Source organism: Monopterus albus, unplaced genomic scaffold (assembly GCF_001952655.1).
Source record: "Monopterus albus unplaced genomic scaffold, M_albus_1.0 scaffold71.1, whole genome shotgun sequence".
NCBI classification, from domain to species: Eukaryota; Metazoa; Chordata; class Actinopteri; order Synbranchiformes; family Synbranchidae; genus Monopterus; species Monopterus albus.
Window position 1 is genome coordinate 1,238,842 of NW_018127951.1, and position 15,177 is coordinate 1,254,018.

The 15,177-nt window shown below is 41.7% G+C and overlaps 1 protein-coding gene across 7 annotated transcripts in view; it reads right to left on the reverse strand.

Moving 5' to 3' along the window:
• LOC109963241 (leucine-rich repeat and fibronectin type III domain-containing protein 1-like protein) overlaps positions 1–15,177 on the reverse strand; it is a 242,384-nt gene that overhangs the window by 57,788 nt on the left and 169,419 nt on the right. For 6 of the 7 annotated variants that reach the window (XM_020605601.1, XM_020605602.1, XM_020605603.1 and 3 more), the window contains one exon: positions 5,441–5,520. The gene's annotated coding sequence lies outside the window, so the exon portion shown is untranslated. Of the gene's footprint in view, positions 1–5,436; positions 5,521–15,177 lie in introns of all 7 variants that reach the window. The other variant, XM_020605600.1, reaches the window with a different exon arrangement.

Here is a 15,177-nt window from a genome sequence, read left to right on the forward strand (position 1 = left end):
ACTTCTTCCTACTCCATTCAAGCATGTACTAGGTATAAGCACATTGATAATGGATTAGCATTTGTGGATATGTGTAAAATTATGTGTGTTGACATATCAACTGTCTTTACATGCTTGAAAGAATAAATAAATCAAATCAAAGCAGAATGACAACAGTCCTGTGTTTTTGTGCCTGAAACAAAGCCTTTTAACTGACTCCCCTAAAATCCATGGTTCTCCACACATGGTGGAAATGCAAACATGACCGAGGAAAAGCTACTTTTACTTGATTACTGAGTTTGTGTTTATTTCCTTGTGCTCAATCACGCTGCAAACGATGTATCTGTCTCCATTCTGGTCCTGTTCTAAGCATTCAGCTCCCCACCTTGTGCTTGGCAGCATTGGGAAAATGTGGAGTGAAATAATCACTGCCTCTTCACATCTACATCTTTGCAGGTGCTTACTTCCTAACAGATGAATACGCTTAGAAGATATGTGGACTTTGAGCAGCAGAGGAAACATCTTGATAATAAATAGTCTCACTGTTCTATTGTTCTTCCAAGAGCTGTGAAGTCAAAACCTAGAGATACAATACCTGCACTAATAATAGTCATCACAAATTTATTGTCTCCATTGCATTTATTAAATCCTCTATTTTCCTACGGCTTCATTCTCTCCTCTATTCATTAATTTATTCCTCCCCTGTGGTTTCTGTTCTAAGCGAGCAGAGATGATCGTTTTCTTTGCGCTTTAAGTCTGAGCGCTGGTTTCCATTAGCAGTGAGCTAAAATCTGTCACAGGCTGAGAGGCTTTTGTTCAGCACGCCTACTCATTGCTATTGTTCCATGCAGGGACTCCTATCTGCAACTGCAAGCATGTGGCTACATGATCTCAGAAAGAATGCATCTCAATAGATTCAAAATGATGAGAACCGGCAAGAGAATACAAAAGAACACAAAGTATATGTATCATGCATTATTTTTGGAGCAATCCTGTCGTTGTTCTGAGCCTCTGTAGATCAAAATGGCAAATGTGGAAATCATCACTAATTAACATGCTTTTTACTAAAAGAAAAGATGAAGTTCTTATATAGAAATACAGAAACTTTCCCAGCTTGTATGAGCACGCACAAAGACTTCAGCTATTTTGATATTTCAGAGTCAAGACATCTGCTTTTTGGCAGCCAAAAAGTCTGAGTTGTTTGAAAGGCATTCCTTCCAGTCCATTTGCACATTTTGAAGGTTGGAGACAAAACGATGATTCATGATTATGAATGCATTTCAAAGGCTGCACCAGTGCAGCATTAACAGCAGTTATTTTCACTTTTATTGCACAACTCTTAACTGTGCATAGTACATAAGGGTCAAAGTAATTTTACTCTAAGTACATGAGTAAATATCGGAACGCTGCTTTTCATAACCTCTGGGGTTCATCGAGGTGTTCTGGCCAGTGTGTCTGCAGCTGGGCCCTCACTGAGCCTGCTGCCACAGAGCAACATTTAGTCCAATACTCACTCTGTTAGCTCTAGTTTGATCTCCACCAACTCTCAGTAAAGACATCTGGCTCCAGCTGCCCAGTGCTCTGCTTTCTTCACCAGCGGGTTTATAACTGCATCTGTCTGCTGAGCAGGTAGCGGACAGTGGGTTCATCACAGCCTGACTGATAGTTGAAGAGAGCGCAGAGACTCAACTACCTCAAGCTGAGAAACAAACTAGGAACTTACTTTTTAGTGAGATCACTACTGTTAGCACAGTCATTAACATTGTGGACACAGTGAGGGTTAGTTGATTGAAACCATGTTGAAGAACCAGTCACACTGATGTTGTGAGATGAGGTGTGAACCCTCACAAACAAATGAACACAGATACACTTTTCTTTACAATAAAGCCAGCAGAAACATTCAGAGTCTTGTTTAGGAGTTAGCACGCCACTTCTCTTGGCTTCCATGAAAGTATGACAGAGAAGTGTTCTTTCAGTTTTGGCCCCTCGCAGCAAACTGAGTTTAGCAGCTGTGAAAGATCCTGCTCACAAAGGGACACTACAGTAGCACAGCTGAAAACCCATTCAGTCAGCAATGAGGAGATGAATTTGTTCTGAGAATTGAGCAATTGGCAGTCAAAATGCTGTTTGTGGATTTAGTCAGAATGCACTGCTCCTCTCTGTGGAGCAGACTCAGTCCTGCCACACCCAAACTGTTTGCCAAGTGAAAAGCAATCTCAGCTGAAAAACCTTCAAATTTTATCTGGTGATATGTTGTACATGACAAGAGATGGAGAAATAAAATCTGATAAACAGATGGCTAGCTAGCAAATATCTGTTTAATAAACTGGCGCTCACCGTGCAGTGCCAGGGATAATCTGACCGACAACTACAGTTCACAAGTTGTTCCCTAAAAATGAGAGCTGTCAGTCCTTATGTCTGTTCTCACAGCTGTTTCCCAAAGCCTTCCAAGACTCACTGCTGCAGCACTGGGTGATATTAATGAAAGAGAAAACATTATCTCTACATCTTAAAGTTTCTAAAGGTTTGCACAAGGTCTTTTGTTCAGAAACAAGACAGCAGCAACAAATGAGGCGACAAGTCTTTATACTCCCGTTCCTGTTCACATCCAAAAGCCCATAAATGCTATTAGCCTCTGATGGTACCACCAACACTATCAGAGGCTATCCACTGTTAGTTTTCATTGCCTATAAAACCATCGTTACTGCAGAGCCGCTTCCCTGCTCTGCTTTACAGCAGCTGCAGCACAGAGCCAAGCTGCCCTCGCCACGGCTTTAAGAGGCAGCAGAAACGTCCTTGATACACTTGTTTTTTGCAGGCAAACAGATGTGTCCTTGCTTCCCAAGAGAGTAATATGTACCAGTACTCAGGTACAGGACAGAGAGGGCATGGACAGGCAGCCATGAGGATACCCAGACTCAGACTCATGTATGTCTACGGAGCCCAGCAGAGCAGATTAAGGCCACGCTGACAGCGGTGAGGACAGGAGGTGGTGCTGCTGAGGTGTTGTGGGTGATCCATCACATGACTTTTATAGTTTCATAATTCAGATTTATCAACATGTCTGCTGTTTCATAAAATCGTTTTTTAAAACCGCATGCTTTTTGCTGCCTCATAAAGTTTCACAGCAGCTGGAGTTGCCATTAAATGTTGGAGCTCTTTGCACTTCTTCTCTAATCTTTAAATTTCATTGACAATGTTAACACATTCACATGATGTTGATTCATGTCTAAAAAGATGAGATGCAAGTATTTAAAAGCTTTATGGAAATCTCAGTTTTCTTATAATACTACACTGCTGATAAGCGTCCCCCGCTCAGACTGACTTTCATAACCCAGTGAGACCACAACCTGTCAAACACTGCACCACAACTCCGATGACCTAAAACACTGACATTTTTCTTGTGATGTATGGTTAAGTGGTAACCAGGCTCAGGGAGTAATGGAATACATGGAACCCAAACAAAAAAAGGGAACTGTATTCTGTCAAAGTTAGAGGAAGTAAAGCGACCACATTAGCAGGATTACTATTACAACACTGCACAATAAAGACAGCTATACTACCGTGTACATGTTGACAACTGACAACACTTCAGTCTCACAACACCGCTCTGGTCTCCAGTGAAACCTCATCTTGCACCTCTGTTGTCAAAACCTGCTTTCACGTCGAGACGCTTCCTCTAACCTTAATTTACATTTATTCTAACCAAACCACCGAGGGAGGCATTTTGGTGTCAAGTGCATATAGCATACATAACTGTACATTTAAATTAAATGTACATAATTAACATTACTGCTACCAGTGTAATGTGCATTATTTGCACACAAAGAAAGGAATCGCTGGAGAAACAATTAATGAACCTAATCATAAACCGTCTGATCTGTTAAACAAGGTGGATGTTCTTAACTCATGTACTGAAACAAAGCACAAAATCTGTTTACCCTGTAAAAAGGGGAGTATTTTATGTTTACTAAATATTCTGCACTTTCATTTGTAACAGGTAGACCTGCTAGTTTTCATTTGGTTTGTTTTTTTAATCAGTAAGTTGAGAAAAACAGTGAAAGTTCTCTTAATGTTTGTTTGCCAGACTAATCCCAGCTGACACTGGGCGAGAGGCGGGGTCCAGGTCGCCAGGCTATCACAGGGTTGACATGTAGACAGACAACCACACACACACAGAACGAGCCTGAGTCGGCCGGGGCTCAAACCTGGAACCTCCTTACTGTGAAGCGACAACTCTAATCACTCTCATCGCTGCGCCACCACACATTTTTTCAAACAAGTAATTTGTAATTGTATCAGAGTACAATTTTAAAGCAACACATTTGTGCTGTAATTGTATTTTTACTATTATCGTCCAACAGCCAGAGTCAGAATTTGGAATAACTTTGAAGATGTTTCTAAACAAGGTACATTCTATGGATTTGATAAAGATGAACTTTAGGTAAAAAAAAAAAAAGCTCATATAATAGAGAATCATATTCTAACAATGCTGCCAGGAAAGTGTTCATTATTATGATTGTACACGTGCAGTCAGCACGCTCTGCAGCACCTGCTGCAGCGTGACACATCAGACCTCCTTTCATATCTTTATCCAACTCAGAACGTATTTATGTTACTGTATTTGTTCAGCTCCATTTGCAGAAGACTACAAGGTACACAAAGACAGACTGCTCTCACACACACGGACACACACTGGCCTCTCAGAAACAGCCGGTGGCTTGCACAGACTCAACATGCCTGTCACACCTTCTCTGTGTTCTCTGTGCAAACACAGACGTACATCACACACAGCTGTACGTCTATTTGTGTGTTTACAGTGTGTGTGTGTATCTGGATGTCAGACAGCAACAAAACTAGTACATGCACAACAAATCATCACTAACCCATTAACCAGTGATACTGTAGGTTCAAGAGGAGAGAACATGTTCCAGAGTAGAGAGAATAGATTTATGTGTGTGAGACTGTGTAGATGTGGGTGTAATGATGGTTTGTGTGTACTGGATGTTTGTGTTGGCCTTGTTAAAGATCAATTTCTAACTTTGGCAGATTCAATATTTATCAAATAGAGACGCAGGTGTCTGACTGCTGGATCTGAAATTACCACTGTGGATGAACGAGAGCGAGAGAGAGAGAGAGAGAGACAGCTGCAGCACATCCACTCTGAATATCAGCAGCTATGAACTTAGCTAAGTCAGCACAGCACTGGTTTCCTCAAACAATCTGCATGGCTTCTGTCACATCCATCACAACCTTCTGCTCAGGCTTCTCACTCATCACTGCACTTAAGTTGGATTTGTTTCGACACTGCATCGAATCTAATCAAGTGCCATTTGCCATCAGGATGGTAAGGACATAAACGTTCAGTAAAAATACAAAAGGAAACTAGACCCAGTAGTTCCAGTCAGATACTGGGTCCTGACTGGAAGAAAGCAGCAGTTTTTAAATGAAGCACACCTACTTGATGTGGAGGGCTTCAGTATTTCTTCATCAGGGAGGGGCGGTCAACCGATGTGATGACTGGATCTGATCTGCAACAGCCTGAAGAGGAAGAGTGAAGGTTGAATATCAAACCAAACTCTGTGATTGGAACAATATTGTTTCAAACACTTACATGCACAGGGAACATTTAGCTTTTGTAAAACATCTCATTGTCAGTTTATATACTGTAGGACATTTAAAACCAATTGGATGCTTTACCAAAATACAATGACAGAATAAAATGGTCTTATACTTGTACGGAGCTTTTCTATGCACTGCAGCACACAAAGCGTTCTCACGCTATTTGGCCATTCACACTCCCAAGCACTCACATTCTCACACCGGTGTCATCACTGGGAGCAACTGGGGGTTCGGTGTCTTGCTCAAGGACACTTCGACACGTGGACTGGACAAGCTGGGAATCGAACCACTAATCTGCCGGTTAGGAGACGGCACAACATTTTGCATGCAGGACTTGTAACAGTATTTTTACACTGTGGAATTGTCATTTTTACCAAAGTAAATGATCTGACCACCTCTTCCACTGCTGGCTGTGTGTCACTGGCAGCTAAATGTTAAATTTTGGCTGAAGTTGCACTGAGATTTTCAGTTAGAGTTGTTAATGCAACACGGCAGCTGTAGAACTTTACTTCTGCAAGATTAAGATCAGGACTATAAAATCATGAGTTAAGCGGATACAGTACATCTTCTCTGAATCAGAGAAGTGAATCACTTCTGATTAGAGACAAGAGGAACATCTACAGTAAATGAAAAACTGAAGTATTCAGCCAGTCTGATCTTCTTCACTGCAACTTGCTGCTGTATCTGATGCCTGAATCAAACATCACCCGTTGCCTTCAGCACCACCCCCTCTCTGCCAGCGAGCTGGTTACTGATACCAGTGATAGCACACAGCGAGGATGCAGACGTGTCAGTTTTAAATAATCGGACGGTTGAGTGACAGCTCCAGAGGAAGGCCTCTGTACTGCAGAGGCCGATATGTCTGGTTAATGAGATTGTGGTTCAGACCCGGACAGCACAGTCTTATGGGAAGGATGCTGCTGCAGCTCCTATTTAGATGAGGAGAGATAAGTGGATGGGAGAGAAACAGTCTGGCTTAGCTGACAGTCCAGCCCTCTTCTGTCTATAGGCTGCTGCGCCTTTTTTTAGGGGGGGAGCAGTGATCTGATGGGGGGCAGGGTCATGGAATAGAGGGTGGGCTTCTTCAGAATGATCACAGGACTGGTTGAAGGTGACATCACTGATCAATAACAACCTGCAGAGGAATTAGCACTTTGTGCACATCAGTCAATGTATGTTTTCGTTTGTAAAAGGAGGCAATTGTATGTTTGTTTCTGTTGTCAGTACAAATGGTAAATGGTCTTATACTTTGATGCTTGTCTATACTTTACAGCACACTCAAAGCGCTTTCACACTACTTGGCCACATTCACACAGCAGTGTCATCACCGGGAGCAACTGGGGATTCAGTGTCTTGCTCAAGGACACTCTGATGTGTTGACTGGACAAGTTAGGAATCAAACTGCTAATCTACCTGTTAAGAGACGACCTGTTCTACCTCCTGAGCCACAGCTGACCTCAGCCACAGGGGGCAACCACAGCACAGTCTCCTCCCCTCATAACACAAACCCTGATAGCTGTGTGTGTGCACGCGTCCTCATCCAATCCAGAGGTCCCAGATTAAAGAGAACTGCTCTCTGTGTCTGAATGAAGCTACTCTTCTTCCTCTTTGTATTTTCTTTCTCCCACCAGTATTAAAACCACTCCTTTGAAACCAAGACTTATTCTGTGCACTTATTAGTACAGTTATCCTCAATCTGATCTCAGGCACGTTTCAGGGAAAAGCTATAGATAAGTTGGTTTTTTTTTTGTAAATGCACTTTTCCTCTGATTTTTGTTTGGTTTCCATTTCTGATCATCTGTCTCCACAGCTGCTATGCAGCAGCCTTGACTTGCAGTGAATGCTTTGGGTTTAAGCAGATGGAGGTGATGTAGCGACAGTTGATTTAGAAAGTCATGTTTCTTAGCTGCAATGCATTCTGTGGTAGTGCTATGGTGCTTTGTAAGGGGCCAGTGTTATTATAATTATGGAACTTGGCCTTCATTTAGTTCCTGAGAACTAGCATCAGAACCTAACTGCTGCTGACAAGGTTATTGCTATTATAACTCACTGTGGGAAATATTTAAATATGATGCAAGGTTATTAATATTTTGACTAATTATCAGTAAGAAAAACTATAAGGGGGAGGAAGAGATGCAACATACAGTATCAATATTAACTTTACACTGCAGCTGCTGAACACTAAACACTGTAAAGTTAAATCTGGGCTTTAACATCGAAGGCTGATAAGCATATTCATGAGTGACATCTGAGGTGAATAACATGTGATTGCAATTTAGCTTCTGGATGTGCTAAAAGGTTTCTTCTCTCAGCTGAAGTTCTGATTTTCACACCATCTTTCTGTGCACCTCTTCCTCCTGCACCTTCTTTTCAAAGCCGTCTCTGGCTGGAGGGAGGGAACAGAGAGGAGGAGTGAGGGCGGTGCAGAGGGTTAAGTGAAGTCTTGTGGACTGGGGTTACATTTACCCAACTGCTGGTGATGATTGAAACTTTCTACTCTGAGCTTTTATATAGAAAACAAGTTTTTATAATAGGCCTGTCATTAAAAACAAAACATCCAGTTACAACCCAACAATCCTTTGCCGTGAGCCACAGACAAAAACAACATAAAACAGTAATGACAAACTCCCCCAGTCAGAAGAACAACTGAACTTTGTCCAAGCAGGATGTAAAACGGACACTAGTGTGCAAAAAGACTTCCCATGCTATTACTATGAGTAAGCTTTAAATGTGTGAAAACAGCAAATAAATAAGAAGTGCGAGATGGAGAAAAATTATGTTCAGCCTGGTGTTTAGGAGAATAGGTTGAGAGTCCAAAGAGCAAATGAGCTCCTGTCAGCAAAGGAGGGTCATGGAGTAATGAGAGGTCTGCATGTACGTGCACACACCAACCAACCACAGAACAATTAGATATGGACATGTGGTAGAGAAGTAAATATTTTGAAGCCAATAGATGTAAACTGTGAACAACATACCATCCATATCCATAAACCACAAACAGGGTGAAAACACAAACATAAGCTTTTACAATAAACATGCAGGAACTGATGTGTTATTAACGTACCGAGGCGAAACATGGAGGTGTGGATGTGGAGAGTGGGCTCTGAGCGAGTCTGACGTTCCTCACTACTATTAACTTTAACCACAGCCCCACCCCCCAACCTAAAGTACTGTGGTTGTCTAACCTAACCACACCTTAACTACAGATGCCATAACATCCAAATATTTACACATGCACACAATAAATAGACTGTTCTGTGTGGTTTGTGCCAATAGGCCAATACGACCATCAGTTATGTGTCAGGTGACCTGGAGCGAGAAAACAAGTAATGAGTCGATAGTGGAGAGATAGACGACTTGACGACTGGGTGGGTGACACATGGACAAACCGGTGAAGTGAGTGATGGATTTACAGGTGGACACACAGACAGATGATGAGTGATGGAGAAAAGAATGGGTGGATGATGGACAAATAACTGGACGACTATACAGTTAAACTGATGAATGGATGGACATGATGAATAGAGAGGAAAAGATGGGTGGATAGATTATCATCCATCCACTCAGTGATGAGGTGACAGGTGGACAGATCTACTGCATGAATCGAAGAGCAATCAAGAGTGGATGGATGGATGACAGACCTGATGGATACATAGACTGGTGGATTAATGAACATATGGATGATTGAATAAATGGATGGATAGATAGCCTAATGATTAGTAGATGGACGGGTGATTAGCTGGGCTGGAAGTTGAACAAATGATTGATGGATGACTGGATAAATAGACTGATGGGTTTCATTAATTAGTAGGTGGATCTGATGGATTTGATCCAGTCACAGACTAACGTTCTCTCCCTGCGGATCTAACATCTGATGTGTCCACACACACACACACACACACACATAAAAGCTCTCCTCAGTGAAATAACAGCTCACTCAGATTCTATTAATAACCATCATTACCAGTTTGATTAAGTCACTAATCCTCCCTGCTCTCTCCTCTCAGTTCCACTGAGTAACACGTGCCACACACACACACACACACACTAAACTGTGAAGATATGACTGAGGATGAATCTTTAAACCGGGGAAAAGCCCATCTTCACTAGTAACATTGTGATACTGTGATGTTTTTATGGCTCCAGAGTGAACAACTTTCTAAAAACACAAACTTCTGTTCTGTTGTCACTGTACATTACTGGACCATCAAAAATAATTTCCATGTTTCCCAATGTTGTGACTGAAAAGCAGATTGCAAACAAAGTTATCTGAAGATGTCAAGCTGCCATGTTAATCTGAGAACTACAGTTTCATCCTTTGTGTTTCTACAGCAAACTTTACTGATTGTATCTATTTTATCTGAGAAAGCTGCTGAGATTTCAGTAAATGTTTTGAATATAAGCTGGTAATTCTTTCTTGAATGCCATTTTTCTTAAAACCATTTTTATTTAACTAAACAGATTTAATATGGTGGCCAGTGAAAAGCAAGCGAGCAACATTTATATAGCACCTTTCTAAACTTAGGTTACAAGGTGCTTTACAGTAAAACAAGCAAAAAAAGATAAATCACATCTACACAATAAAATAAATACAAATACAAATACATAAACATACTTGGCCAAATAAAGGTGATTATTATTATTATTACATCAGTGATGTTGTTAAAAGCCTGTGAATACGTGCGCTTTAAGGAGTGATCTAAAAACAGTCTGGTTCGAAGCAGATCTAAATCCCGTGGTAGACCATTCCACAGTACGGGAGACCGAACCGAAAAAGCTTGGTCCCCCCCCAATGTTTCAGTCTGGGTTTAGGCACCTCTAGGAACAACTGGTTAATAAAACCTAAGTGTCTTCTCTGGAGCATAAAAATGAACAAGCTCAGAGGTATCTCAAAGGTCTAGACCATGTACAGCCTTATAAGCAAACAACAATTTAAAATCAATCCTAAAACAAACAGGAAGCCAATGGAGTGAGGCAAGAACTGGGGTTATATGCCCAAAACTGACATGACTGATGGATCCAAACTGGGCTAAGACACAATTTGACATCATTCTCTGGGCCATATTAATATTCTGTCATCCTAAATGTTTTGGTTTAGTACAGATGTCCTGTACAGGTGTTCATTCTCTTTCACTATTAAAAGACACCTCATCAAACCCACAGAAATTCAAACTGTAGCTCCTGATAGAGTTAAGTTTCCTCCACCGCCTCAAACATCTCTTGCTCAAGCATCGATTTAGCCGCCAAACCTGTTGCAACCTAATATTTCATGCTGTGGAAGTGTTTGTACCATTTAAGTTGATTATATTTTGGAGTCCATATATTCCATGTGGGCAGTCAAACGTCTGGAGCTTCCAGGGAACTATTTGTGTAAATGATATTCAACAGCGTAAGTTCTAAAACTAAACCAACTAAACTGGGCTTTAGTCCAAATATGAGTGAATCAGCTTCTGAATCACTCACTGCTGTGCAGAGCAGAGACACGTGGATCCTGTGTGTGTGTGTGTGTGTGTGTGTGTGTGAACAAATCGACAGCCTTTTTCACAAACACCTGTAACCATGGTAACTGTACGCAGCAAAGATAGCAGCAACATGGAAAACAAACTAGACAAATATCTCTTGTTGATTAAAACTAACATACATTTTTATAGGATTATGAAGACTAAAACTGAAAGTCAGGAGCCAAATATTACTCTGGAGTGCAGCCACCCAGTCATGTGACTCTTCACATGAGTGAAGTAGTAGAGAACTGGAGCGACAGACAGAAGAACCACAGGAAGGCGGGTGGATGGAGAGAGAGTGGACGGGCGAGGCTTATTTTATCCTGAGGGATATTTAAATCCACAGGGAGTCGACAGAAGGGCCAGACCCAGTATTCATCCTGCCAACACACACACAGACTAAACCATGCTGAAAACACCCATGCCGTATACACACCTAAGATGCATTGTGTTATGTTTTTTTGTAATTCAATATTTATTTTGTTGAGCAGTCACAAAGTATAAATGAGCATCTTCTCTCCCCAGGAACAGCTACTGAAATGAATGCACAGTGTATAAAGACATGTTTGGCTTCGGTGTCCTCCCTGTCGTGGTCGCCTTGGACACGTCATGTATTTTTGTGTAAGAAGGCAGAAGGATGCTCGCGTTTGTCTGCGTGTGATGGCAGAGGTCTGAGGCTGGCAGATGGTCCGAGCCGAGTCCCTCAGCTCTCTCTCCCTCCGCCCAGCTCCACCTCCCGGGCCCCCCACCTGTGTTAAGCCCCATCTCATGGCCAGGCACAGACCTTCACCACCTCCTCCTGCCTGGAGCTTAGACACAAATCTCCTTCTTTGTTTTGTCCCTTGTGATTTGTGCCTGGACTGAAGGTTAATGCTGTCTGTTAAATGGTGAGGACGGATGCTACACGTTTCTGGCAGCAGTCAAACATTTTCAAATATCCATGGGCGTCAGTTTCAAAGGAAATCTGTTTTCTTTGCTTCCTGACACAGATGTTGATTTTCATTTTCACTGCTGAGTTCAAAGCCAACAGAGGCTCGGGGTCACATTCAAGCACATCCAGCTGTTTAGAGACAGATTCTTACACCGGGGGATTTCTGCTTATTACAATTGTTTTTTGATTTTAATTGTGAAATGCAACTGGAAACTAAATCACTTTTGCCTTTACAACAGTTTTGATCAATTGTATTTTATGTTTAAAAATGACTACCTCTGTCACTTCATCCTGTTTACACTGGACTGGAAGCAAGCAAATATGTTTCTTCTTTGCTTTGCAGAGGGATGCAGAGCAGAACTGGCTCCGTTATCCTTATCCAACATGCATACCATAGGCATTATATGCTGAGTAGGTGGAGACATGCTGTCACGCCTGGCTTCATATTTGTACTAAAATAGAAAGGTTCCATTTGTGTTTGCTAGATGAAACTGTTATGTCACACACTAAAGTTGCTGAAAATGAGAACAAATAATGAATAAACAGTTTGGAACAGATCAGCAGATACTGAAAGCTGCTGACTGTATGCTCTCATTTACTTCACTTATCTGGTGTTTCTTGGTATTTTCTATTATTGTAGGACCTGATCTGCTGCTTCTGTTAAAGACAAACAGATATTTGAGAGGTGATGCATTTGGCCAGAGTTGTCTTTTATGCAGCTGAACTGATGCTGATTAAGTGGATCAGGTGCGTTCAGTCAGTCAGAAGATACCAAATGACTGTCTCTCCTCACTCCACATTCATCTAAGATGGCATCTTCCAGCTTCTGATTGACTGAACACACCTGACCCAGGGAATCAGCAGTGGGTAGGGCAGGGGTAGGTGGAAATGAAGCGCGGTAGTCGAGGACTGGGACGGGGACGGTTTGCTGATGGAGCGATGAGGTTTACCAGTGATCACACTGCAAAAATAGAATGAAGAATATAAATCCATGGCTTTGATGTCAGAGGGACAAAGTTTAAAACCTAACAACTCAGCTGGTAATGTTGCATTCCTTTCTGTTCATCCGTTTCTCAGTCAGTGCCCTGATGCTGCAGTAAAACCACCACTCTTTCAAAGCAGCAGCCATCAAGCCTTTAAACTGTTATTACTACCTGTAGTATGAAGTACGAGATGCCGTGCCTTCTCCAAATGACACTGACCCAGAATGTCCCATTTGATAAATAAGGTTCGTCCATCTCACTTGTGAACACCCCTCCCTCAATGGGGGCAGCTCAGAATGAGTGATGGTACTGAAGTGAACCAGGCAATCATGTTTGAACAGAGGCAAAACACACCCAGATTTCAGCAGTGATGACCGGCTGATTGACTGATGTTCTCCACCAGTCAGAGGGGAGGCAGTGGGATATGTCACCAAGTCAGACGAGTCTATTTGGTGTTAGTCTGAGGTGACCGCATCTGTATGATGGTCGATTTCCTGGCTGACTGATGGTTTTGAATGACTGATGAGACGGATGATTTGGTTGAGTGCGTCGGCGTCCCTGAGCTGATAGACTGAAACCCTCCTCACTTTACAGGCTGAATATCAAAGCAGTCCTCTCCCTCCATTTTGTCACTTCATTCCTGCAGTTCTTCTGCTCTAGCTTTAGTGCCATTTTCTCTTTTTATCATCTGTCAGGATGCATTTTCATCTTCTGCACCACCTTTCTCCTTTAACTCCATGCCACAGGCGCTTTGTCTTTACTTGGCACCTGCCCGCTCTCACTTTTCTCTGTCACTTTAGTGTGTTCTTGTCTGAGACTCTTTTCTCTTCGACTTTTAAATTCAGTTTTTCTGCAGATTTTCCATGTTCACTCTGTCCTCATTACTTTTTACATTGCTCTTATTAACTGTATTTTTCTTTTCTGTCTGTCATCACAGACTGGGCAGGTTGCATTCCAGCTCAATGTAAATAACCACTGACTGTATAAAAGATGGACGGAGGTGAAGCCACAACGACGTGATCGCCCCCTGGTGGCAGTATAGGCCCTAAACTCTGCCTCTTATGTTAGTGGATGGGACGTGTGAAACTTAAAAAAATAAAAAACCATGCCTTTTTCCCCAGAGGACAGTCCTGTTGGTTTTGGTAAATATTTTAACGCTGATGTGTGTACAAGTGGCCAATGTTTGGCAAGTTTGTTTTCAACAAGTTATTTGATTATATATATTATGTCAGTTGATCTGACAGCTTTAGACAATTTTGATGCTGTCACTTCACTTCTGATTGTTACTGTGCAGAATCTAGTTGCAAAAAATCAAGATGGCAGCCGCCACAGTCACAGCATTTTGGCTTTATTTCTGCAAAGTGGTGATGCCATGTCCATGATAATAACAAAATATACCCAGGAAGAAAAGTAACTTTTCTTTGTGGGCACTCTCCGAAAAAAAGTTTACACACACACACACATTCATTCATTCATTTTCTACCGTTTGTTCCCTGAGCGGGGTCACGGGGGCGGCCGGAGCCAATCCCGGCCGGCAATCTGGCGAAGGCGGGGTACACCCTGGACAGGTCGCCAATCCATCGCAGGGTTTACACACACATTACTATTCATCCCATCATTTGTCACAGTGGAAAAGTGATTGTGGACCTCTGCTCAAATGAGTGACCTAACTTAACGAATCAGTAAATTTTATATTTATAAATACACATTTTGTCACATTTTGTTTTTTCATAAATTACTTCAAATTGATTAAGTATAGACTTGATGTCAGCAGCACAAAAGAAATCCTGCTGAGAATATGCTAAATTGGAACATAAATGTAATCAACAGAAGAAAAGAGCTTAGGATGTCTGCACATTTCAGCTTCTCCAGTGGGAGAGTGTTCAGCTTTCTTTCTTTAATATACATCGCTATAAACAAACAATGATTGAAGGACCCCTTCAGGTCTCTGGGAACTTTCAGGTCTTTAAATAAAGGTCCTCAATACTAGTACATCATCTTTTCCCCCACAATACAAAAATCCATGGTTCCTCATTTAGAAACATGCTATCATATACAGGTGCATCTCAATAAATTACAATATCATGGACAAGTCCATTTATTTCAGTAATTCAGCTCAAATAGTGAAACTCATGTATTATATACATTCAGTCCACACAGC